The sequence below is a fragment of the Callospermophilus lateralis genome, chromosome 11 (genome assembly GCF_048772815.1).
Source record: "Callospermophilus lateralis isolate mCalLat2 chromosome 11, mCalLat2.hap1, whole genome shotgun sequence".
Taxonomy (NCBI): Eukaryota; Metazoa; Chordata; class Mammalia; order Rodentia; family Sciuridae; genus Callospermophilus; species Callospermophilus lateralis.
The window spans coordinates 111,465,185-111,490,354 of NC_135315.1; positions in this window are offsets into that span (position 1 = coordinate 111,465,185).

Below are 25,170 nucleotides of genomic sequence, written 5' to 3' on the forward strand. Positions count from 1 at the left end.
GTATCTTGTTTACCTTTTGAATCTTTAAACACACTCCAATTACTAGAAATTAAAAACGTTACTAAGCCAAAGCAGAAGTAAAAATAGCTTTGGAATAACACTAATAATTAGATTCGTAAGGAAAAATTATTAGTCTCTACCTGAAGTTCAAAATTAAGCTGTGTTCTAGTGTGCAAAAATACTTTGTATATTTTATATCTCATGAATAAATAATTATTCCTCTTGGGGAACCATTTAGTTCATCAATCAATATCCAGCATTTCCTTTTAGTAGTTTCCTAGAAAAATGAGAAAATTGATCACTATTATTTAGTAACCAGTTACTTGCACTTAAAAAAAAACATAACTCACAAGCAATGACTTATGTTGAAAAAAATATTTATATTATTAAATCGTAAGCATTAAGACATGCTTTCTATACACAATCATATACCTTTAATATTGTGTTTAATAGAAGTAAACTTAACCTATGATTTTGAAATAATCAGTGGTTCAATATTTCAATTGCTAAATATATTTCACAAGTGGTATTCGAAATATCTGGAAAAAAATTAACAGATCAGATATGCTACCGATATGGAGCAAGGGCTCACTGTCTGACATGTATAGAAACTAATGCTCCACCAGTTTTTGCAATAATAAAAGACATCAAGTCTCCCTGATAGATGAAGTGACAGTATGAGAATTTTTATGAAGGGAGGAACCAGAAGCTGCCAGTTGATTGAATGATGAGAAAAGGGAGTCAAGAGTTTTCTTCATGCAGAAGTAAATAGCCATCCTGCCTCTTCAAAGACTGGTTGTTTCTTATTTAGGGGGATTTACTATGCTTTTCATGGGTGATTTTGAGCTTGTGACCTCAGTTAGATCATTGCGTTGATGGGCTAGATTCTTATGCGTATGTCTATTTTTGAAAAGCTGGTTTCAAATCATCCTTGAGTGGATATGGGGGCTTTTTCTGAAAAAACAAAAACAAAACAAAAACAAAAAACTTAAACACTTTTTATGCCATTGTGATCACTCACCAATCTCAGTAATTTTTTTTCTGTTCTTGTATTTCTTATATTCCTACTTAAACACCCTTCTAACAAGGCAACAATTAATGGTTTATCTTTGATAATGGATGTAATCATAATTCACTTCTTTTGTCCAAGTGGAGAGCATCTAATCCAGTTGGTCTCTTGAACATGCTGATTGTATGCTTATCTCAATTTTGTCTCTAATCCAGAACCTCACAGATCTGGGTATGTGTATCATCGTCCAACTAGAATTTCTCAAAATAAGAAATCTTTTCAGACTCTGGTTTTCAACAATCTTTTGGGAACTTGGTGCTCATGTCACTTCAGTGTTTGAGCCTTCAGTGTTGGGATTATTTGAACATCTTCCCCAAGAACTTTTCTCATGGAACAGCAGATGGCCTATTAATCCACTCCTCAAGACGTGTGCTATGAAGATCGGGCGTCAACATCTGCAGCTTAAGAATGAACCCAGAATTTCATAAGAGTCTTATAGGATTTGTTTTCCTAGGGAAACTCCCTCTCCACAATGTGCCTAGCACTTACTGTTCTCTGACTCCCGTTTGCATTTTTCCTATCAGAATCACATGGTTTTTTTTTTATCCATTCTGCCATGCATTTCTATAACTGCATTTGTATATCAGCCCAAGCAGTAGGATACCAAACAAGAAAACACCAGCAGGGGCTTACCCTCCCCTTTGAAACCACAGTACCACTGATCAGTGTGTAATTTTGGATCCTCAAGACTGCTGTCACCACAGATGGCTTGGGGCTCAGAATGTGAGAAAACTGAGAAAATGAGAGAAGGGGAACTGCAGAATTCCCATGCTTCTTAAACTAGCATTAGAGTTTCCTTTTGGATCTTTTTCAGTCAAGTGGCCTCTGCTTCAGGGGCCACAGCTATGCTTCAGATTGCATGGAGTTCAGACCAGGTAATAGAAAAAAGAGAACCCAGGGAACTTCGTCCCCAACCTACCTGCTACCACTTATTTGACAGATCCTTAAACAGTTGCTGCACACATTCTTATAGGGTTAGTTTTCCTTACTTGTCAGATCTTATAGATGCAGTCATCAGTAGAGATAGTGAAGTGGGCTTTCTCCATCTGACTCAGAAAGTGAAACTCTGCAAGAGACTTAGAAAAACCAGTTGTACAAATAACAGCCCAGAGCCCTGCAACGGATCTCAAGGTCACAAATAACATTTCTCTTCCTCTTCTTATAATACTCAATCTAGATTTCCCTTCCCCTCAGCTACCTCATTTTCTGATCTTTTTTTTCTCTCCCTGATAATCTGGAGTAAGGAATCTGAGCACATAATGAAGAAGCTTTTTTTCATAGTATGGTTGCCACAGGTGTCCATTTCCCAACAAAACTGGATAAGGGGAAGCCAAGAAGGGCTCACATGGATCATGTGGGTAATAAGAAAATTTCTCCTTAACCCAAAGTGTGACAGTCTCCTTGCCTCCTTCATATAATAAGAGTCAGCTATAATTGTCAAGCTATCATTACTAATTTTTCTTAAGGATATTACTTCAAGGAATGTGCTGTGATTTGGAAATGGTTTGAGTGTATCTCCCAAAGTTTTAGGGGCTAGAGGTTTGTCCCCAGTGGGATGACACTGAGAAGTGGTAGGGCCTGTGGAAGGTGGTTATGTCAGAAGGCTCCACCCTCATAAGGGAGTAATGTAGTTCTCACAGGAACTGTGTAAGTTTCCTGTGGAAGAAGTTTATTTTAAAAGAGTAAGTCTGGCCCCTGAATCTCTCTTGATTCTTGTCTTATTCTGTGACCTTCTGCACATGCTTATACCACTGTGATGCCATCTGCAGTGAGGCCCTCAAACAGCGGATGAACAGATGGGGCTGACCAGTTTTGGACTGTCAGCCTCCAAAATTTCTTCCATTTAAAGTTCTCAGACTCAGGTGTTGTATTATAACAATGTAAAATGTTCTAATATAAAGATTAGTCCTTTATCAACAGTTCAGAATGAAAAGGAAATAATGAGGTAAGTGGACTTAGTGATCAAAAAGCCAGTGTTCAAATGCAGGTTACTGGTTTTTCACTTTTGTATATTTTTAACATATCTTATATTGGTTTTACCAACTATAAACTAGGCATAAGAAAAGAACCTGACTATATGGCATAGTATTTGGATTATGTGTTTTGACCTATGGAAAATAGTTATCATAGGGTCTGACACATGTTAGCCCATTTTAATTATTTTTAAATATTTAATTATTTTAATTCACCAGGACACATAATTAAGGCAGCCCTAAGTCCCTATTTTTCCTAAGATGCCCAGTTTTTGTGTACATAACTAGCATAGGTAATACTAGTAATTCTTTTTATTTTGAAAATAATCTCATTGGACATTAATATTTTGGGCTTACCACCCTTGTTACAATTGATACCACCTCCTTAACATTTATAAAATCCACCACTTTCTCCCTATCTTTCTTTTCTTTGCTGTTGTGAAATTGCTTGGAGTTGTTTGCCTGGATTACTGTTAAAGCATTTTAGCTAGTCCTATTCCATTCTGTTTGGCTCCTTTGATCCTGTTGCAACACTGACAGCAGAACAAACTTTCTATGTTCAAATAAATTCATATCACTAAGATGGTTCAAAGACTTTTCCAGAGACATCTTTATACAAATTTTCTATCATGGAACAAACAACTTATTAGAATTTACAACCTACATATGTCTTCTCTCAACAGGTCACTGCACTGAAGCCCTATCTTCTGGCCATGATGAAGCAAAGGCATTGGTTTTTCTAGGTAACCTAAGTAATCCTTTATCCCCAACTAACTACTCTAAGAGAATGCCAACTCTGATGCCATTTCTTATTGGAAAAAAAAAATGAAGAGATACTTATCGGGCTAAAATTCCTCACAAATTGCTTGAAATTATAACTATAACATTTTAAAATTTTTAGAATTGTAGCAATTGGTGATGTCAGAATGTATAATGTTTAAAATATCTACATCTCATCCCTAAAGAATTAAAATGTTCATTGATAAACAGTTGATTTTTTATTCAGAAACATGTACTGTTTGTATAGCAGGTGTAACTGTTGACATTTCCAAAAATTTCAAGGCAGAACACACACAAGCAAATGTCTCTTCATTAGATCAAAGTAAATAAAAATGTTCAATAAATAAGCAAAATGATTCTCCAAAAATAACTTACTCTCAAGTGATAAGAAGAATTGAAGCTTGAAAATAGTTGAGAATGTTTGAAGCAGACACAATCTGTCACCAGTTCTGAAAAGTTATGGTGATGGCATCATTTCAGGCCAATTGGTAGACTCAGAGGATCTGATAGTCTCCTTTATTTTGTCATTTGTGAGAGGACTTGAGGACAGGAAGTCTCAGTGAATATTCTGTGCAAAAAACAAAACAAAACAAAACAAACTATATATATATTGCTTCTTTTCTCATATTCTTGTTACAAATTTTATTTGTATGGTGCCGTGTGACTCCAGTTTTATCACTTATTAACTTCTGTATGAATTTGCTTACAATCTTTTCTTTTTTAACCTTTTCATTTTGTGATTTGCATAATTCTAGGCAAAAACAAAAGTTGAAGGTGAAAGAGACATACTCAGGACAACAATGGAGCACACAGAGGTAGTCCTCAAATGCTTATGGGGATGATACCTCTTGCAGCACCAGTAGCAATGGAGATGTACTTTGGCATTGCTGACATGCAGTGTGACTTAAAAATGTCTACACGTGAATCTGACATTCTACCAATTGTTATGGAATATGACTGAGACTTCCCACATATTATTTAGGTTTGAGGGCATAAATATAAGTTTTGTTTGTATAAATTTTGACCAATTTTTTTAAACTGATAGCTATATTTATTCTATGAAGTTTAGATAGAAAATAAACAGAGGTAATTTATTGGGAAATCATTAATATGAAAAATGTTCTGCAGAGAAGACTGTATATGTTCTGCTCCAAATATATTCTAGTTTTCTTTGCTCCTATTCCTGTAAACAATCTTTTCTCTTTCTGTATTATAATATTTTTATTCCAGTAAAATATATTTCCATTTTACAAGATATATCTTAGCTTTCATACATACATACCTGAAAATTCAAGCATTTGCCCTAATGTGGGATATATATATATATATATATATATATATATATATATATATATATATCCTTTATTCTCTCTTATCTCTCTCTTGTCTATGGCACCACAGTATTTAGTTGTCTGTTTATTTTATTCCATATATTCCTCAAATTCTCTTAGGGTAAAAACTATAGACAGCTCATTTCTAAATTCCCATGTCCAGCAGAGTGCCTAGCATGTGGTAGCACTAAGAGAAGTTCGATGAGCTAAGAAAGGGAGGAATCCAACAGAGTAATTATCTATAACAAGCTCAAGAAACAATCTGTAGCTACTGATACATATTTATAAATCCGCTTATAGGGAAGGTAGTTGAAGCTTTATGAGTGGATAAGATCAGTAGGAAATATGTATCAGTGTTTTTCAAATTTGGCAACACTTTAAAATTACCTTAGGAAATTTTTAAAATGTGAAAAATGTCCAGAATCTACCCTACAAATTTTTAAACATCTCCATGGATGAAGCCAAGCAGTTCTGTTTTGTAAAAGCTCACCAGGTGCTTGGAACATGGAGGGAGAGTTAAGAAATACTGGTGAAGTTAAAAAAAATTACCTAATGCAAAAGCCATTACAAAAGAAGTGTTATGCAATTACAAAGAAGTGTTATGCAATAAAGCATAAAATGCCAGACAATTTTCCTGGACAGTAAAAAACTAAAATAAAAGCATCAGAGAGAGAATTTAGGGGTCACTGGCAATCTTATTAAGAGCAATGTATGTCCTGGATAACCAAGACAAGAATTAAAGTTACAGCAAATTAAAGAGTAAGTTAAATGTAACAACTATCAGTTTCCCCCAAAAAAACATTAGCAATACTTGTTACAAAATATAGTCAAGAAATTAGTTCAATGTTTATCTTTTTTTAAGATACATTGTTATTATTTCTTAATATTTTGTTTAAATTGTCACCATAAAAATGTGATAATATAATCCCTTTTTTTATTGGATGTTCAAAACATTACAAAGCTCATGACATATCATCTTCCATACATTTGATTCAAGTGGGTTATGAAATCCCATTTTTACCCCAAATACAAGTTGCAGAATCACATCCGTTACACATCCACATTTTTACATAATGCCATATTAGTGACTGTTGTATTCTGCTACCTTTCCTATTCCCTACTATCCCCCCTCCCCTTCCCTCTCATCTTCCCTCTCTACCCCATCTGCTGTTATTCAATTTTCTCCCTTGTTTTTTTCCCCTTTCCCCTCACAAACTCTTATATGTAATTTTGTGTAACAATGAGGGTCTCCTTCCATTTCCATACAGTTTCCCTTCTCTCTCCCTTTCTCTCCCCCCACTGGTCTCTGTTTAATGTTAATCTTTTCCTCATGCTCTTCCTCCCTGTTCTGTTTTTAGTTACTCTCTATATATCAAAGAAGACATTTGGCATTTGTTTTTTAAGGATTGGCTAGCTTCACTTAGCATAATCTGCTCTAATGCCATCCTTTTCCCTGCAAATTCCATTATTTTGTCGTTTTTTTAGTGCTGCGTAATACTCCATTGTGTATAAATGCCACATTTTTTTATCCATTCATCTATTGAAGGGCATCTAGGTTGATTCCAGAGTCTAGCTATTGTGAATTGTGCTGCTATGATCATTGATGTGGCAGTATCCCTGTAGTATGCTCTTTTAAGGTACTCAGGGAGTTCTTTGTATATTCTGGAAATTAGGGCTCTATCTGAAGTGTGAGGAGTGAAGATTTGTTCCCAGGATGTAGGCTCCCTATTTACTTCTCTTATTGTTTCTCTTGCTGAGAAATATAATCCTAAAAATAAAACCTAATCCCCTAAATCATATGAAACTTATATAACCAGAAAATAATTTGCTGTGGAATCATTTGAAGGTAGACAGGTATAAAGATGTAGGAACACAGAAAAAGGAATTGATCTGTTATTAGTTCAGTAGGTAACCCAAAAGCTAATTTTCATGTATTTTTATCAGATAGATTGTCATCTTAATTTGCCATTACATCAATAGTAAATACTAGGATATTCCTTATCAGAATATCTCACTGACATTACTACTCCAAAACTGTCATGGTGTAGATCAAATAGTGTAGAAAATTGGGAACCACTCCCAATTGATTAAAACACTAATCCTAACTAAGTCAATATTCACTCTCAAATAATTTATCTCCTTCAGGAAATAGGAGCTATCAGAGCCCAGTAAAACTCTACTCAAATAATCTTGGAGGCCTGTTTTAAGACACAAAATACAAATCCTAATTATTTGTTAATATAGTTTTTATTTGCGCATTTGTATAAAATGGAAACTCAAAGAGTATAATTGACTAAATTTTTAAATCAAAAAGGTATCTGGAAAAGGAAAACATATGCATATGCATATTTTATGGCTGTACGTTGTGATTCCTAATCTTTTCAGTTTGGAGGATATCTTTATATTTTTACTTATATCACACATTTTGAGTGCAATATTTTCATTTATTGACCTGAAAACAATGGAATATTTGTACTACATCTTGTGGACCTGTTATGTAAACACCCAGATATGGTGGCTCACAGATTAGGAAATTGCACTGGAAGCCCAGGTTTCATTTTCTAATTATTGGTTTCCGAAAGAATATTTTGTTTAAAAAGTACAGGAATAAGAAGGACACCTTTAAGTAATTTATTTAAAAATTTTTAATCAGGTGTCATGCATTTCTGGAATTTTCTGAGAATATAGCCACTAATTTCTTCTAAGTTTTCAATATGAATTTTCATCTTCTCTGTTTCAGCTTCTTAGAATGGAAATTCAGCTACGTGCAAAACTATCTCTTTATGAAAATCAAGAATATGAATAAATAAGTAGTAAATAGAGAGTCAACTCCATAGAGGTACCAGACTCTTCTACATGGGCTTTGGGTACAAAGATTCTCCCTCTGGGAAAAAAAACACGTATCTCTCTACTCCATATCCCTCTGTAGACACCATTCCTTTCTTTCCTCTTCTTTGCAGTATGGCTCCTTGATACCTCCTTCCTAAGGTCTTTGAACTACCTCCAGGATAAATTCAGTCTGCCTACACAACTAAAGAAAACTTGTTAAGATTATTGGTGACAACATACTCTGAAAAGCATTAGGGAGGTTCATCAGAAAACTTGGAATGGAACCACCATTTAACCCGTTATCCTACTGCTTGGTATATATGCAAAGGACTCAATCAACATACTATAATGATGCAGACACATCAATGTTTATAGCAGCTCAATTCACAATAGCTAATCCATGGAACCAACCACAGTGCCCTTCAATTGACAAATGGTTAAAGAAAATGTGTTCTATATACACAATGGAATATTACTCAGCCATAAAGAAAAAGGAAATTACGGCATTTGCCTACAAATGGATGAGACTGGAGACTATTGTGATAAATAAAATAAGCCAGTCCTCCCAAACCAAAGGCTAAATGTTCTCTCTAATAAGCAGATGCAAAAACACAATAAGGAGAGGGGACAATAGAAGTTCATGGAATTAGACAAAGCAGAATAAAGGGAAGGCGGGGATAGGAGTAGGAAATGAATTACTTTCTTATGTTCATATATGAACACACAACCAGTGAAATTCCACATCATGTACAACCAAGAATCGTAAGTTTTACTCCATGTGTGTATAATATTTCAAAATGCACTCCAGTGTCATATATATATATATATATATATATATATATATATATATATATATATATATAAACAAATACAAAATAAAAATTTTAAAAAAGATTATGAATGACAACAATGTGACCAAGTCCAGCATTCACAGTTCAGTGCTCCTGAAATCCTCAGCCTGTCAGCAGAATCTGTTTTGTCCATTGTCCTAGCTCACTTCCTATAATTGGCTATTTAGGCAATGCTGTCTGAATTCTTCTACTTTACAAATTCCTCTTTCCAGTCTCCTTTCTGATTCATCATCCTCTTTCCTATCTCTAAGTTTTAGAATTGCCAAGTTTGGTATGTTGAGTTGCCTAGTCAACATCTCTCTGTAGAATTAATTCGCTCTTGAAACTTAACCAGGTCCAAAGCCAAACCCTTGATTCTCACTGAAATGAATAAAAGCAAATTTAAATAGTGTTTTTAAAATCTTGCCTCTGCTTCAGGAGCTCAAACAAACATTCTCATCTCCTTCTTGAGCCATCTTTCTCTCATACCCCTGCCCCAAACAATTCAGAAGCAAATTTATGTTGACTCTGTCCTCAAAACATACCCTGTCTGATTCCTTGGCTTGAACTCTAAGGTATTACTACAATTCAAGTAGCCAACATTTCTTGCCTTCATGATTACTTTGTCTTCATATTATCTCTGTATCCATGATTTCCTCAAACATTTCTAAAATATCTCTCCGTTATTCAAATCCCTACAGTCTTCTCATGTAAGGTAAAATCTTATCTCTTTAAAACTTCCCATGAAATCTAATCCCTATGCTTTGTTCTTTATATGTGGCGACACCTTTCCTGACCATTCTGATTCAACATTTCCTCAATTCTTTTGCTTGCATTTTGCCAATATGCACACTTTCCTTTAGGCAATGGTGAACTAGGCTTCCACTTGGTCCTGAACGTCCATCATTTCTTTTGGATCATCCATCCGTACAGTTTTTCACTTTGCTCTCCCTCTGGCATGGGTGGCATCTAAGTCATATGATTAGCCTGCAACCCAGACAACTGTATAGCATTAGTTTCTTGTTTTACTTCCTCATTTTCACTGGACCATTTACTTGATGTTGCGTTGGGAAGGTGAAGGTCTAGAAATTGTTAACCATTGATGATACTATTATTAGGAGTCAAAAAAGTTAGACTAGAACCTCAAAGCTTGATAGAAATATCAACTAAGATGTTAAACTCAGAGCAATATTTGACACTACCTGCATCGATAAAATCATATCTTATTTGAAGTTCATAGACTCTCTAAATATAACTATTCAACCAAAAATGAGATATACAGTGATAAAACAAATCCTGTTCTTGTGGTAGCCACTCTAAGAGATGGTCCCCAATTATTCCCTCCTGATAGTTGCACCATAGTGTCATCCTCTCCCACATTGTATTACTCTTGGGGTGTGTGACCCCTCAAATATGACAGAAATAAAGGCATGTGACTTATGAGGCTAAGGTATAGCAGAAATGCTGGCTCCTGTCTGTCTTCTTCTCTCTTAGATGGTTCACTGTGGGGGAGGCAAAGGGCTGTGTCATATGAGGACACACAGATAGTCCTATGAAGATGCTCACATGGCATTGAATAGATGTCTCCTTCCAGCCACCATGTGAGTGGGCCATCTTGTCATCCTCCACCTCCTGTCAGGCCAATAGATGACTGTGGCCCCTACCAGGTCCCTCATATGACATCTTTAGCTAGAACCAGTTAGCTGATCTGTTGATGGCTTCCTGACCCAGAAAAATTTCAGGATGCTTCACATTTATTATTTTATTCATACTTGGGATTAACTTGTTGTTTAATAGTAGGTAACAAATACACTTTTCAAAATTAATGTTATATGCTTGTTTAGGGTACTCCTGAATAACCTTCCAGGATGAGACAGCAGCATGTGTCTAGGTGATTGCCTCCTGCTTCAAATGCAAGAAAATACAGACACTAGTTTTTCCAACAATACCCCAAATTGCAGAGACTGTAGTAATTCCAGATATCCTGGTATGCTAGTATCAACACAGGCAGCAGTAACTCCCAGTGCTGAATGCCAGGAGCTATCAAAGTTACCATTTCTAGTGTTCAGCTGTGAAAACAGAAGTGTCATCACCCTCCTGATTCATTGATGTGATTTGGCTGTCATTTTGACCTTTACTTTTTCATTGTTGCAGCCAGTTTTCCAGTCTGATCATATGAAATTCCATCAAACCTGTGGATACACCATGTTAGTGTAACTATGGCTGCTGTAATAAATCAACTCTAATTTTCAGTCCTTTACAACATAGATGTTCATTTGTTATTAATCAACATATTAAAGGGTGTCTGAGTCAGTAGATGGCTCAATTGCTTCCTTAAAACTCTGTCAACAGAAGAGCAAGAGAAAAGAGGGAATAGAAAAATTACCCCACTTTAGCCATGCACGTCAGCACATGCCCTTAATACCAGTAACTGAGGAGGCTGATTCAGGGGATTCCTAAGTTTGAGGCCAGTCTCAGCAATTTACCAAAGCCCTCAGACACTTAAAAAGACCCTGTCTCAACAAAAAAAAAAAATTAAAAAGGACTGGAGATATAGCTCAGCCTTAAAATGCCCCTGGGTTCAATCCCCAGTACAAAATAAGTAAATAGACTAATAAATAAATAAGCAGACAAAAAATAAAAATAAAACCCTTTAGGCCATAATATAAACTTTGCTGTAAAGAATATCACACTTTAAAATCTTCCTCATTTTTAAGAAGTACAATAATTAATACCTTCAGTGGTGATGGCTGTTATAATAGCCTTGGATAAAGTCACAAAGTCAAGAATAGCTTATTTATAGGTTAGAGATGATTGGGGATTTACTATGTTTGCCAAGAACAGTTCAATCAGAATATATACTATCATTTAACCAAGAAATAATTATAGAAAACTTTCAAACTTAAAGTAAAGCTCACATACAGAATAAAGCAAGTATCACTTTTGATTAATTTTTGGATTTTTTATTGATTCTTGAAAAATCAATTATCTTTTTTTTCTGATAGGATAACCACCTCAAAAAGAGGACACTTCAATTTAAAATAATCTATGCCTAGGGATTTTTTTTAGCTCAATCATTGATACATTTATTAAGCAAATATTTACCAGCCCTGCAATATGTATGAGACTCTCTACTAGTTAGTAGAAAGTTAACAAAAACACTGTGGCAGCCATTGTAGACTTTTAACTCTGGTTGAAAAAGTTATAATTCCTCTTTATAAATGACTCACAGAGCTGGTCAAGGGCCACATGCTGGTAACCCCAGCAGCTCTGGAGGCTGAGGCAGGAGGATTGTAAGTTAGATATCAGCCTCAGCAATTTAGTTAGGTTAGGCCCTAAGCATCTTAATGAAACTTTGTCTCAAAACTTAACAATAAATAAATAAAAAGGGCTGGGGATGTGGCTCAGTGGTTAAGCACTCCTGGGTTCATTTATCAGTACCAAAAAAAAAAAAGGTCTCACAGATTTTGTATCCATATATCCATATCTATCACAAAGAATCATGTTTAAAATAACAGGAAGCCCAGATGGGTGACACAATGAACAGGGCTTATTTATCTCATGCACATGCATTCCAGCTACAAACAATGGCGGTTGTTTCCTCTGCACAGTAAAGGTGGACCTATAACCTTGTGATTTTCTTCAGCTTTCCCAGTGAGTGTTTACTATGATCGTAAGATGCATTGCTGTATTAACTAATTGTAAATGCATAATAATGTTCTCATTTCAATGGAAGACTAAGAAAAGGAAAAAAAAAGTGTTTAGATGAAAAGACCAAAATTCCACAGGAAACCACAACATATTTTTATTTACATTTAATTAGCCTAAACCTGGATTTGATTGTCACTGTTGAGAGAAAGATAACTCAAAAGGATTGTGCGAGTTAAATAAAAGACTTTTTTATGTCTAAGACAAAGCAACTGACCAATGGAGAACTTGAAAACAGCCTGTAAAGAACACATTCATAGCTAATTCTCAGTTTTGGCAAAAATAAATAAATAAATAAATAAATAAATAAATAAATAAATAGTAAAGAATTAAGAAAATATTAATGCTAGTATTTTAAAAGGTGTTTTTAAGATACAATGGAGATTACATATGTATATACATATATATGTATGCATAACATGTGAAGACAATCAACTCTATATCAGTTGTACATTAGATACCATGATTGGGTGAATAAACAGAGATGACCATGTTTGTTAAATACTTCACAGTACAGTGGAAGTGGAAGAGACAGATACATAGGCAGACAGTTACAAGACAGTATTCTCTTCAATGTTGAGTCATCAAGTAAAATGGGACATCTCTAAAGTTCCCATCCATCCACAGATACTATCAATCAGAATATTATAGAACATTTCTTAAAAATAGTACTGCTGGTGTTCCATAACCTGGAACTCTGGACAAGACTGGAAACGTCCTGCAAAATAGAAAAGGTTTCTGTTGTCATTTAGTAGGCAAATGCATGTCCTTGAAATGGCTATTAGATTCACTATAGTCTTCTGAAAGAAGTGATATTTGTGAGGAGGAGAGAAGTAAGTAGAGAACAATTTCCCAAGTTTTCAGATGCTAATACATGAAGGGAAATTATTTTTCTAAAAATTATGAATTACATATATTTTCAGAGACATTTTTTCATTCTCTCATCATTATAGGAATGTCTTCAACTTAAGGAACTGTCCCAAATTAAAGGAGGCTAGGTAGACATACAAACCACATGTAATATACAATCTTGAATCGTGTCTCAGGATAAGTCATGGTATTTAATATATCAGCATTAATTTCCTGGCTTAGACAATTATATTGTGGTAACAGAAGACATTAACATTTTGAGGATCCCATCTTCAGATATATAAAAAAAATCCTATAATTATTTTTGTAACATTTTATAACTGCTTTTTATTTTGTAATAAAGATTTTTAAAAATCACAGGTGGTAAAAATATAATGAAATTGACAAAACTGTTTTAATAATGTATTTTCTGTTTCTCTATTTTTTGAATAGTATTTGCTATCACTATATAAATCTCATAGTTGGCTTATTTATATATTTTCTCTAAACTGCATATTTTAAATCTTAGGGTCAGTATTACAGGAAACTTAAGGTAATTTTTAACAGTTTTATTTGTAGTTTCTGATAGAAAAAGTGCTATTCTTCTAAGGCCCATCACTGAGGTAGTGTTTTTTCAAGAAATAAAAATTAACTGGTAATATTCTTTGAATTAATGGTCCAGTAAAATATGCTAGACTCTCAATCCAGCCCTGACACATTTTTGGCACTGGGAATTGAACACAGGGGCACTTGACCACTGAGCTACATCCCCACATCTCCAGTTCTTTTTATTGTCTTTTTTTTTTGATAGTGTCTCACTAAGTTGTTGAGGCTAGCTTCAAACTTAGGATCCTCCTGTTGCAGCTTCCCCAATTGCTGAGATTACAGGAGTTTGCCACTGCTCCTGGCTACAGCTGTTATATTCTGAAGATGTTTTCCAGTTTTATATAGTTTATATATTACTATATAGTAACTTGTAGAAACTCACAGAACTATTAACATTAAATTACCTGGATGGACTCTATAGGGAATCTATGAAAAAAAAAGAGATCAACTAGAGCTGCTAAACCTGACACATAAACATAAGATTCAGTAACTTGAATCTTTAATGACATGGACTGATGATTGATATATTATCTGAGATCACCCACTGGGATGCCCAAACACTATGAAATTCCTCTCTTTCATCTTTTGAAGCAGATAAAAAGATGATCAAATATTGAAAGTTGTATATATAATAGTCCTAAAACATTAACATCCAAAGCTCCCTTGAGAGGCAATTTTATTTGATTTACAGAAACCCAATAATGTGGATTAATATTTTGAAAAATTCTTCACTATAAAAAGTTTTTAGCAATCAGTGAAATTTCACTTTGCAATATGGAAAATCTAGTTAATTTACATTCATTAACTTCTAAGAGTTAAAAGGTCTAACTTAGAAATATCAGTTAATTTGATAGTTTTTTGTTGAATGTCTTTGATTTTCATGAAAAATCAGAGTTTATGTTTATGATTAAAGAAGACAACAAATTATTTGAAAATCTCTTTATTAAGAAGTAACAACCATTTCTGCATTTTTTCATGGATAACTTAATCATTCGTATTACTTAAAAGAAACTGACAAGTGATTCAGGGCAACTTCTCATGCTGTGCCCAAAGAGATTTGTTATTTACATACAGTAGGAATACTCCATTTTGGAACCTGTCATTCTATTAAAACATCCACACTAAAGGAGGAGCCATACACATAACTATAGCACCTTGATTAACAGTCACATTTGAGATCTTCCTAGCCAACAGCCATTAGAAAGCTTTCAGATACGTAAGTGGACATTCACCATCTTGGACATTCCAACTTGGTGAGATTTAAACATGATCTTGCTTTCAGACAATGTCATATGGTAGAGAAGATGCATTTAGATGATCTCAGATAAACTACAGAACCACCAAAGACAATAAATGGCTTTGTTTTCAATTTTGAGGTTTGTCTTCAACTGAACATACCCAAAATAAAGAATGTGTACATTGTACATTAGATTTTCCTCACAGGGTGCATTTTCTGGGATCAGAACATCTGCTACCAATTCAGCAGCTTCTGTTTTACTGCTGTCAACTTTTTATTTATTTACTTATTTATTTGTACGGGGGACTGAACCCAGGGGACTGAACCACATACCCAGCCATTTTTATTTTTTTATTTTGAGACAAGGTCTTGCTACATTACTTAGAGCCTCACTAAATTGCTGAGATAAGCCTTGAACTTGCCATCTTCCTGCCTCAGCCTCTCAAGTGACAGGGATTACTGTGTGTGCTACCACACCTGGCTGCTATGTCAAATTTTATTCTGCTTCAGCATTCAAGCATTTTGCATAAAGTAATAGTTAACTCTTTTTCTAAGATAAAAATGCATTTTTGAAAGTTTTCTTTAATTTCAATAAAATATTTGATGGATTTTGTGCTTATCTTTCAGTTTAGTGAAATAGAAAATAATGGAAATATTATAAGACAGTTTGCCATCCCATTGAGAACCTCATTAGAATTGTATGTGTGTGTGTGTGTGTGTGTGTGTGTGTGTGTGTAAAAGCAATTCAGAAAATAAGAAAGAGACTATCCATAACATAGATATTTAAGTGGTAGTGAAATGTTTCTGGAAGACTTTTGAAGTAGAAAGCTTGTGTTGAATCCCCCAAATTATGAAAAATTTGGAAAACAGAGATCAGAGATGAGTGTGTTCTACTCTGAGAGAAAATAATATGCAAATACTAGAGAATCATGAAGGAAAAGGAAACAAATTCACTAAAGCAAAGTACAAATTTCAGAAAATAGTAAATAAAAATAAACAAATTCAATTGATTTATGCAAAGGTATATATGCAATTTGACTTATTTAAATGTCATTTTTTGTTCATAATTAAATATCCTTGAAGAGAAACATGGTTGTTGGCCATCACCACACATTTTTTCATGTGCATATGAACATATCATCTTTTGCATTTAAAATCAGAAAGCAAAAATTCATTATGTCAAACAAATATAAATTTAAAATGGCACAGACAAGTTACTGATGGCTAAAATAGAGATGGACAGCTTGAAAGAAGTAGAAATTGAAGCATGTAAATGATCGTGAAATATACATATGCTGAAATATTGTTCCGAAGGTTTTTCTTTCTTAAAAACTTCATTTTATATATCAATTACTGAAAGATATTTTTTTCTTAACTAGGAAAAGTCATCCTCCAGTATTGGGTGGCAAAGCAAATGGAGTACTCACAAAACAATAGTGAAGAACATCTGAACTCATGAGCCACCCAGACAACCCCAAGTGATGGGAAATGTGGAAGAAGTTTCAGCTAAATTGCTCTTATGTGCATCTAATTGTGAAATCACTGCTTCTTTCAAACTTGATAAAGAATACTAGCTACTCCAGGAAAATACAATTAATACCTGAATAGGTGTGTTATTTTTCTTTCACTGTGTGCAAAATAATGATTCAAAGAATGAGCAGTAATCTTCATTTAAACAAATTAGCTCATTACATGATCAGAGTTTTGATGATGATGACAAAATCAATCAGGTACACTTTTTTAATTTGATATTTAATGCTCTTTCAACGAATTCAAAATTATTTTGACTCCACATTATCTGTCAAAGCTACAATTGTTTCTTTTTTTAGTAATAAATAAACATCTTAATCTATTTCTACTCACAATTTGTTGACTTATTAAATATTATTAAATATCTGCTACAATTACTAAAGATACTGGAGTACATTAGATAAGATATGGTCTCTCTCTCTCTCTCTCTCTCTCTCTCTCTCTCTCTCTTTCTCTCTGTGTGTGTGCATGTGGTGTGTGTGTGTGTGTGTATGTTATACCACATAGTACGTATCTAATAGTGCAGCTCCATCTCTTCAGAGTTAAGTGACATTATCAGACTTCACTTTTTGATGCAAATTGCTAGCATGCAACTTCTTACATTGTCCTAACCCTGCCAAAATTATTATCATAAAGCTCCTATATTTAGACAATTTGCTTCATGTGCACTTATTCTTTCCTTCAACACACATTTACCTAGTATTTATTTGCCAAACAAAGTGCTAAGTACTGAATATATAAAGATGAGTAAGTTCTTGTATTCAAGGAGTTATAGTCTAGTTTTAAAAAATGCAGTCTTGTAAATAAATAGAGGTAATAGAATTTCAAATGTGCAACAATGCAAAGTTTTACAGAAAAAAAAAGCTGTCATTGAAGGGAAAGTCAAAGTCAGAGAATGGTTTCTATGAAAAGATGATAGTAGATCTGAATTTTAAAAACTGATAATATATAAAACATAAAATCAAGCATGAAAGATGCCTCAAAAGTCAAAATATGTCACCATTGGAATGACTTGGATTGCTTTTGTAACTCTAGTAAAATTAAAAAATTATTGTCATGTGTATCCAAAGAATGACTCAGATATGCCTTGGTGACTTATTATCCTATAGGATTTTTATTAGTCTTAGTTTTTTGGTTTTCTTTGGGATGCTGGGGAATGAATCCCTGGGTATTCTACCACTGAGCTCCATCCATAGCCTTTTTTATTTTTTAGAGACAAGAGTCTCACTAAATTGTTCAGGCTGGCTTGGAACTTAAGATTCACCTTCATCTACCTCTGGAGTCACTGTGGTTACAGGCATGGGCCACTTTACCTAGCTTCTAGTTTTAAAAATAATTCCATTCTTTGATGTAAATCTTTTATCTCCAAACAATGCCATACTTGTAAAATAGAGATAAGGTCACCACCTCCCTAAGTGACTTTTAAAACTTGATAGAAATACTGTAATTTTCTTTTGTTCTGAATATTTGTGTATTTGATTTTTAAAGAGAAAAATATATGGAGATACTTGCATGAAAATTGCATCAGGTAGAACTCCACTAATGACCTGGAGAAGAAGAACACTGTTTATAAAAGAAATGTAAAGATGAAAAATGTTCCTATCAAGTCATTTGAAAGTATAATTAAAGGATTAGAAACAGTTCTTATATCATCAGATATCTATATACCAATGCACAGGCTCTAGATATTAGAGATAAAATTATACAAAATATAGAAACATCATAGGTGCTTTGATGAGATTCAAAATTAACCCAAAATAACAAAAAGTAACACCTAATTTAAAAGAAAGCTATGCATTATCAAGGGAAATGGATCTAGTGTTATATAAAAAGAAAGTGTGTTCATCAGTAAAAAAAAAGAATGAAAAGGATAATTAAGGTAAAAATGAAATATAGTTAGATGAAATACAAGGAAAAGTCAGTAGAAATTATATTTTTGCAAAATTATGCCAAACTACATAAAAATATGCTATGAAATCAGGTGAAATAGATCATACTTTGTAAGCACACAGTATACAATAGCCAAAGAGACAAAATAAAATACTGAAGGGGGATTCCACCAATAAAATATCTATTAGACTTATCATTTGGCAAAGCTCCTGATAAATATTTACCTTGACTTCATGAAAATTTCCCTCTTAGAAAGTGGTCTATTCAAGAAGGAGGGGATAGGTCAGTTAACATTTCTGCATTTTAAACTGATGTGTGCTCTAGTAAATATTTCTCATTGTCTTCTCTTGCTAGGGAAGACCCACCATAATGAAATCAGACAGACTGGTTGGCTTACAGTAGATACGTATTATTTATTTATTTTGAAATTCTGGAGTCTAGAAGTCTCAGTTATGGCTGTTCCCATGCCTCAGTCTGGGCTGTTTGTTGTCTGTGTGAGTCAGCTTTCCATTGCTGTGGCAAAATGCCTGAAAAATCAAGGTACGAGGAGAAATGGTTTGTTTGGGCTCATATTTTCAGTCTGTGATTGGTTGGCTCTGTTGCTTTTGGGCCTTATGGCAAGGCAGAACATCTTAGGAGGGAGCAACAGTGAAACAAAATTTCTTAACTCAAGGTGAATGGAAAGAGAAAGTGCCTTCTTTCAAGGGCAACTTCCACTATCCTAACTAGATTCTACCACCTGGCAATAATGCCACAGGCTGGTGACCAACTTTTAGCATATGGCAACATTGGGGGACATTTATGATCCAAACCAGAACATTCTGTCCCTAGCCCCCCAAAGACTCATGTCTATCTCACAGTGCACAATTTATTTAGTCCATTCTCAAGCATCCCCCATGACTTAATAGCTGCAGCATTTTAACAAGGCTTCACTTCACACTGTTAAATATGAACCTAGCTGCTTGAGCACCGGTGGCTTATTTTAAAACTGAACATGCTTTTCTTCTCTTTCTTCTTCCTTTTTCTTCTTTTCCTCCTGAAGTGTGGGGAAAGAAACATTAACATTCTTCTTGTCCTATGTCAAGATATTGTGTCCTTTGATGAGTTCACTGACTATAAGAATAAAGGAATTCAGACTGGGAACTGATGCAAGCTGGCCTGAGGAACTGCTATCAGAAGGCCACCATCTGGGTACAAATCATGTCTCATGACAGGGTCCTGTGCCTAGTTCCTCAGTTTCTCCTTAAAAAGTCCTTTGTTCCCCATTGTGAATGGGACAACAAACTTTAAGATCATAGCCTGGTACTCTTCTTATTTGTTAGCAAATCAATATAACTTCTTCATCTTTTTTGTCAAAACCTTGTTCTTATTTATATCAGCATGGGCAAACATGGGACTGAGCTCTCTGTATCAGCACTGCTGAAAAGTCCAAGCCCCAAACTTTCATCAGAGACTCCTGAAGCCATGAGCCCCTATAAAAGTCAAAAAGCAACTCATATATTTCCAAAACACATTTCCCCATGGTAAACATGACCAGTCTGAAGGAGAGTAATAGGGACAGTATCCTAAAATCATGGCTGCAGTGACCTGTGGTCACCTGGATGGCTGAACATGAGAAACACATTTTGAGGAAACAGTTTCCTAGGTAGACCTGTACTAAAAGGGTTCCCTGGTTCTCTTTTCCAATAAGAAGTTTACACTTTTCATACCTTTAAGCATGAAAATTTCTGAAATGATTTCTAGGCATCTTTGATTTTTCTGGTGCAAAGCTCTCAGCTTCTTTTTAATGGTGCTAATTAATTAAAGCATTTATAAAACTATCAAAGATTCATCATCCTTGGCCACAACTTAAAATGTGCTTCTTTTTTTCTGGCCAAACAGAGTTTTTTTTCAAATCATTCTGGTCTGATTTTTGCTCCAAATTTTACTTTAAATCTGACAAAAAGTAGTAATATCCATGCCACAGACAGAATTCTGTGCCATCTTGAAATTTCCTCCACCAGATTCATTAACCCATCACCTTAAAACTCAGTATCCCATAAAGTCAGAGCATGGATAAACTGTAGACATATCTTCTTCCAGAGCATAGCACACTTTGCCCCTAATATGATTCCCAATAGAGTCATCACTTTCATCTGAAACTTTATCAGCTCAGACTTTTACTCTCAATATTTCTATTAGAATTGCCCATTAAGCCATGTTAAGAGCATTCTAGGCTTTCTCTCACTTTTTTTTTTTTTTTACAAATGTCTCCAAATTCCTTTCACAAACTACCTCAAGGGCCTCTGTCTCACATTGTCAGGTACAGATGCAGCAATGACCCTACTTCTTGAAATCTGTTTGTTATATTAGGAAGCTTTTCATCACTCTAACGAAATTCCTGAGAAAACCCAACTTAAAAGGATTGATGACTTATTTTGGTTAATGTTTGTTTTCCTCTGTTGTTTTTGGATCTGTGGTGAGACAGGGCATCTTGGTGGGGAATGTGTAATAGAATAAAGCTGCTCATCTCCCAGTTGGGAAGGAAGAGACAGACAAAGGAACAAGAAACCCAATATCTTTTCCAAGGCAAACCTCAAAGACCTAAATTGCTCCCACTGAGTTTTACCATTGATGGAGCCTCCTAATGGTTCCACTGGTTTCCAATAGTTCACATGCTGACAACCAAGCCTTTAGCATATGGGTCTTTAGGAAACACTGAAAAACCAAATCATATAATTATTGTCCATTTCCTAGTCTTCTTATTACCACAACTGTCAGGTTGATTTAAGGCCAACCCTACCATTGCTCATTAATATACTTACCTCTTTAAAGGACTTATTTACAAATAAAGTAACATGGTGAGGTACTGGGGGTTAGGGCATTATCATTCAAGTGCCCAAATATTGAATTTATAAATTTGCTTTATATTTTAAAAGATCTCCCTGTGGTTTTATTGTTAACAACAAACTGGATAAAAATTTGTGTTGGTTCAAATGTAAAGATTTGACTACTATGGGCAGGAGTTTAACCCAAGGTCATGTGATGTCTTTTCTAGGCATGTTACTTGGTTATTTCATATTACTCTCATTAGTACAAACTTAAAGATTCAAAATAGATACAGGAAAGTTATTTTTGGTCAGATGCTGACTTTGGTTGGTAATGGCTGTCTGAAGTATTGTATTAAGAGTTCGGGCACCATATCCATGCTCCATGGGGAAATGTTCCTAATGTATTACTTGTGTTTTCCCTAGAAAAGAGAGCAAGGGCTAGCTCTGCATGTGGTCTGTATACACCTTTCTTATAATAGCCAGTGTCTTTGATTCCAAGGAAAATATAGGTTCCAACTGCATAATACCCCAGAGCACTCAATTTTGGACTTGGCTAGAAATTTTTGTTACCATCTTAGCTAAAACAATGTCCATGTTAAAACTGTTTTTTTCTCAGTTCCTCTAGCACTTTCTTTTCAGGTTCTCCCACTGATTTATTTTATGGAAACACAATTTAGCTTTCCCCATCCTTCCTCAGATTAAAATCCATCCTGTTCTTTAAATTCATCCTGTCATTATTGCCATGCATTCACTGTTGTTGACTTCTCCACCTCCTTTCACAGAGCAACCCACCCTGCTCTTTTAGGCATTATTATTCTGTCCATCCCCTCTCCCTACCTTCTTATTCCTTCTTTAAATTTCATATATATATATATATATATTTAGCTCAAGATAACAATGCCCTCATCAGCTTTGTTGTCTGCACCACAGTTGAATCAGGTTGTAAATTCTATTGCTTTTAAAGAATGAATCACCAAGTCCTCATTTTTGAAATAACAAATGTTTAAACCCTCATTCCCCAATTAAAGACCAAAGTGAAATATTCATCATTCCTTACAAAACTAAAAACTTAAACCAGAATTTTAGTAATAAATCACTAAAAGCAAAAGTGTCCCATGTCTGTTCACTGTATAATTCACACTAATTTGGGGCACAGATAAATATTTAACATGATTTTTCATGACATTTAATAGTTTTTCATTAAATAATCACACTGACTTACAAGAGTAATTTGGGGCATTAGGAAGAATGTTTAAATATTTGCATTTTTAAAATACTTGGCTTACCAAATTATTTTTAAAAATTCTATTTTTGTCATAAACACTGTTTAAAAAGGCAGAAGCATTTATAAAACTATCAAATGAATACTTAAGTTTAAAAATACAATCTCATGCTAAATTATGGATTTGAAGGGGAAATTAATTTGTTTTCAAGATATTCTGATTTAATTTGTAACCTTGCATTCATGGAATATGTAAAGATTAAATAGAAGGAAATTTGACCAAAGCAAATATTTTTAATTCATACAAGTTGAGAAGACATAGATTTTAAAACAAAACAAAACAATTGTGTTACAACTTATATTTCAAGAGTGATATTCAATATAGAACACAAAAATAGAATAAGAAAGTAAGATTTTCATTATATTTACATTGAATGAGAAAGCTAGAAAGTAATACTTCTTAAATTATCCTTTAATCTTATAGTAACTAAATTTTCTTCACTTTGTAGAATTTTTTCAAGTACTGTTCCTTTTTCTACATAAATTATTACAAAGAAATTACAATATTTTACTAACTATAGTCTAATTCATTTTCTGCTTTTTGTGTAGAGAAGCATCACAAACTATTTTATCAGACAAAATAATCAAAGTTTTTTCTTAAAATATATGTTCAGTGCATATCTGTTTGATGTCTTATGCAAAGGCAACTACTGAAAACTACATTAGGACTTCAATTTGTGTTTGTTCCAAAATTATAGTAGATAGATGCTAATCGCATATTTTGATCCCTTGTAACTGTGTATACTTTTAAGAAAGTTGGTTAGGGTTAAAAATGCAGTCAGTAGTGAAGGAAGAAAAAAAAGCAAACAATTTTATTTCAAGACTAAATCCCTTATTCAGGATGCTAAACAATTGATCTAATCAAGATTGTCAAATGAGTTACAGAATACTGGAATATGTCACTAGATTAATATCATCATTTATAATTGAATGTAGCAAGACACTTTTAACTCAATATTTCCAAAAGTAATTTATTATTTTCTTCTCCAAACTAATTTTCTCTTCTGTATTCTTGCTTTCAATTAATAACTTAGGGGGATAAACAAACAAGCAAATAAAAAGCAATACACTTGAGAGTGAAAGGGGTCTTATAAGCAAGTATGAAAGGATGATTTATAAAAACCTGGACTGTCTCAGGAAACCTGGGATGGCTGCTCCGACTATTTGTGAATATTGCAGCCATTCCTCAGCATCCATGGGAAATTAATTGCAAGACCCCAGCACATAACAAAATCTGAAGACACTCAAGTCCCTTATAGAAAATGGTGCAGTATTTGCATATAAGCTATGTACATTCTCCTACATAATTTAAATAATCTCTATACTACTTATAATACTTAAAGAGTTGTTACTCTGTATTATTAAGATAACAATAACAAGGAAGAATCCTCTATAAGTTCAGTAGACATGATTTTTACCACAATATTTTCCATCTGCAATTGCCTGAATCCATGGATAGAGAATTCACAATAGGGAGCATCAACTATACAATCATGCACTTACTTGACTGATCCGAAATAAGACATCTCATTCATACCCCATTTTCCTTCAAATAAAACCAGTTAGAGGGATCTGTTTATTTCACCTTGTATATCTTTTTTATTATCTCTGGGTGAAGCTCTCTCATCATTCCTTCTCACACAGGACTTCCAGCTTCTAAACCATTCACTAACTACCACCAAAGTGATTGATTTGCAAAATACAAAATGTGATCTGATGAGGCTGTCCTGGTTAAAATAAAAATAAAAATATAAGGAGTTCTGTTCTCTGCAATAATAAAATTTTCAGATGAAGTTTTTAAGAACTTCATGTGGAACTCTTTATGACCCCACTTCCTATGAAAAAATTCTTACTTTTGCTGCATACACCTCAGCTCCTAATATTCTGTTTAACACTACATTCTATCCTCCAGCTTCCTCTGATGCATCACCCTCTGACTTTCAGGTCCTAGTTTTATTTGCACAAAATATTTCTTTATATCATACTCATCCACTAACTCATACACACATTCTACAATTGAAAAAACAGATTTTTATTTCTCTTTTACAGTATTTAATAAGATTGTAGATTATCTTGGTTTTTATTCTGATTCCTTCTCTAAGACCACTTTCCATTTTTGAAGGGGATTAGTTGTCTTACACTTCTAACTTATGGTTCTAGTAAGAAATGCCAATTATAGAATTAATTGCCTAATCATTGTTGATTTCCTTGGTAGGCACGCATTCCAACCAATGTCCAGTATTCTGTCTTTATAATTTTGATGACGTGCAGAATTTAGAGTTACGGGTCCTATTTTGATGACTAAGCTAAGCCACATGAGGAATGTGGGCTGCCCAAAGCCAAGTCCCCAAAATGAAGCAATTTGAAAACTGCATCAACAACACTGAAAGGGATTTTAATGTTAGATAATGCCTGAGTACTTAAAATGTTCTTATTCTTAGTCCCA